Genomic DNA, 3,238 nt, shown 5'->3' with positions numbered 1-3,238 from the left:
ACCATCGATCCTCCATGAGACCCTAGCACAAATATTCGTCTCACTACACTGTGGGGTTCCATTTAGATTTTCTTTATTATACACATTTATTATAAATTTTGAAATTGCTTGATTTGATGGAAAATATTGTGCTATAGTACATGCTCATGAGTGCTAGAACCAATGGCACACGGGGAGATATATTTCTAAAGAAGGGGATTATACTTATGGGTGAATAAATCTTTTTCTTTAGGGGAACTCAATTACTTCAAATGTCATCCCCTCAATCCCTTTCAACTCCAGCGAAAAATTCCACCCATGGTACTTGTACAACCCATACATCCAACTAATCCCTTTCAACCAACTACAATTGATCCTAACTTAAGGAGGGTCTATGTGGGTAATGTTCCTGAAGACATGCAACCTGCTAGAATGACTAATTGTTTCTTTCGTTATGGAGACATTGAAGAAGGCCATGGTGGTTTTGGTAGACAAAATGGTAAGTCCAAAGTTTATTCCCTCATTCTTTACAAAAAATTTGAAGCTGCAAATCGAGCCCTGGAAGATCCTGTTAAATCAACAGATGGGCATCCAATTTTTGGTAAATTATCATTTGAAGGAAAAAAGCAAAAAGTTGCAGCAAAACAGGGCCAAGTTGTTCTTGATTTGAAGGATAAAGGTGATGTAAATCACGTTTCACAATATGGTGGGTAGGGTCATGGGCTAGTCAACCCACCACTTATTGGTCATCAGAATACCTTTAATCCAGCATCAGTACCAGTTACTGGTCTAAATCCATATGGATTAAGTGATGCAACACTGCCAAGCTTCTCTAGAGACCCTACTACAACAAACCTCCCTTATAGTTCATTAAACTCTTTGCACAGTTGGACTTGGTCCGCCAACTTCTTCTCCAAGGAACAACTTCTAGTCAGACATCACTAGGTGCAAGAAATTACATTCTTGGTCCATATGGATCCTCTGGGTATGGAAGTCACTCATATAGCAGTTTTGGAGGTGCAACATCTCACTATGGGATTTCTTCAAGTTCATCTGTTGCCCAAATTGCTGCATATGATGGAGCAAGTCATTCCCCCCTTACATCTCATCAAAGTCAATTCCCAAGGACATCTCCATCATTAGGAGTTCTTCCTGGAATGCAGCCTTACTACACATCCTAGGTTTGTGCTCATTCTTATTCTTCTTCTCTCATTTGTTTTAGTTCATTTTCAATTGTCTTTATAGATATTTGAAATTTTTATTTTGATATTTTGTCTTCCACTATATGTTAAACACCACTTATGAATCTTTGAGCCTTTTGCTTTATATATGCTTTATTATTTTTCTTTTAACTTCTTTCTTTGGAAATTGATGAGAATAAGTTTAGAGAAAGGTTGGCGAAACAACTTGTTTCTAGCAATTTTTGTCTTGTTTCTAGTTTATTGTCACTCCATTTTAAAAGGTACCCTTTTGAATAATCAAATACCTTAGCTTCTTTCTTTAGGGGATGTGATGAGAATAAGCATAAGTCATTGTGGCAATTGAGGATATTGGTTGGTATTAAGTATGGAGTTAAAGTCAAGTTGGCCAAATCATAAAGCAAATTTGTGTTATAATTATGGTGTATGGTTACTATATGTGAGGGAAATTGTAGCAAGATGTCAGGGCCAGAAATGACACTTGGTTTACATGGTACATTTTAGTGTGTGTTCCATATTCAGAATCTGTTATCTTAACTGCTTTTACTATTAAATTACCAATTGTTATTAATCTATGTGCAAATAAGCACTCCAAACAACATTGAATTGTATGAGAGCGTTTAGGTAAAAGGGTGTTTGCAAGAAGTGGAAAAAACTATGAATGAATTTGTAGTCCATTTTTAGTGTTAGGTTTTGATTTTATCTTGTGGCTTTGTTATTTCCATTTCAATATTGTTCTTACTTATGAATTCATAATGAGATCAGGATGTTTTGCATATTTTTTTATGTTCTTTGCTACCAACGAGAGCTCATCTAATTGTGGATTCTATTTGAGCCAATGTTGATTGCCATCTCTTCCTTTTCTTTTATCATAGATTTTTTGTGGTGTATGCTAGAGTTTCTCAATTAAATGTTTTACATCAAATTTTGATGTATTTTCCTGTATGTTTTATTAGTTTGGTTGTATCTTATAACATTGACTTGAAATCAAAACCACAGTGTTGGGCAAGAATTGTTGACTCCAAGGAGGTTTATTCTTGGTGTGATAGGCTTGGAGTTTGTCTCGTTTGTTAGCATGATTTTGAATTATTATGAGTGGAAAGTGAAAGTGTCCTAGAAGTACATGATTGTTTAACAAGAAGATGATATATGTTAGGATGCATTTGTTGTGTTTCAATATATTTTAGTTTGTCTCTACATATAAAAAATCCAATACATTTTTTCGTTGCTTGATTGTTTTATTTTTTATTTGCTAAGTGGTTTGGGCCCTGAGATGACTGCATCCTTTGGCTCAAGAAAATGTGACCCTGGGGCATAAAAGTAGTACGTGTGACTCAAGAAAAGGCAAGGATTCATATTTGTTAACGAAAAACTCCTTTCATGAGCTGTATTATTATTATTATTTTAGTTTTTATTATTTCATGGACTTTATATAAATTTCAGATCGATGTGTGTACTAAATTGTATGCTTTTGGAGACTAATGTAATACTTTGTGTGTTGCGTAGTTTGAGTTTGGCTTCTCAACATTGCCTTTATTTCCACTTTATTTGTTCAATCATGGCTTTCATTTGTTCACTTCAAGCAGAAGATATGACAATGATATCTAAGTCCAAAAAGGTAAATAATATTTTTAGTTTGAAGATTTCATGCCTTGCAATATCAACTTTAAATTATTTCCAATATTTAGTGGTAGTCCTTATGTATCGCTTCTCACTATAGAGACATGCTCTTCCCCCCTGTAATTCTAAAAGTTGAGGAAAATTCAAGGGTCACACCATCATCATCATAAAATATCCTCAAAATACCCCAACCGTCGACTTCTCTAAAAATGTTTACAACCCTAATATTCTGATAAAATCTAGTAGTGTTTGTGGGCTCTCTTCCATTAAACCCTACACCCATTCCATAGAAGAACACATAGAAGGTTGTTTTTGGAAAGAAAGGGGGTTATCCTATTGTTTTATCTTTGTTTTTACTTGCCTTGTAAACTTGATTTTAGTATCTTGTACTTTTGTTTATGGAAATTCTTATAGGAAGGGTTCTAAATTTTGAACAATCA

The 3,238-nt window shown here is 34.4% G+C and overlaps 1 pseudogene; it reads left to right on the top strand.

Moving 5' to 3' along the window:
- The first annotated feature begins 297 nt into the window (after window positions 1-297).
- Window positions 298-1,160, top strand: LOC149150531 (uncharacterized; annotated as a pseudogene).
- The last annotated feature ends 2,078 nt before the right edge of the window (window positions 1,161-3,238 follow it).

This window comes from Pinus tabuliformis, chromosome 9 (genome assembly GCF_031772625.1).
Source record: "Pinus tabuliformis cultivar Carrire ecotype Pingquan chromosome 9, CPIR1, whole genome shotgun sequence".
In the NCBI taxonomy this organism is placed as follows: Eukaryota; Viridiplantae; Streptophyta; class Pinopsida; order Pinales; family Pinaceae; genus Pinus; species Pinus tabuliformis.
The sequence above is the reverse complement of the archived record's forward strand: the minus strand, read 5'-3'. Positions and strand labels throughout refer to the sequence as shown.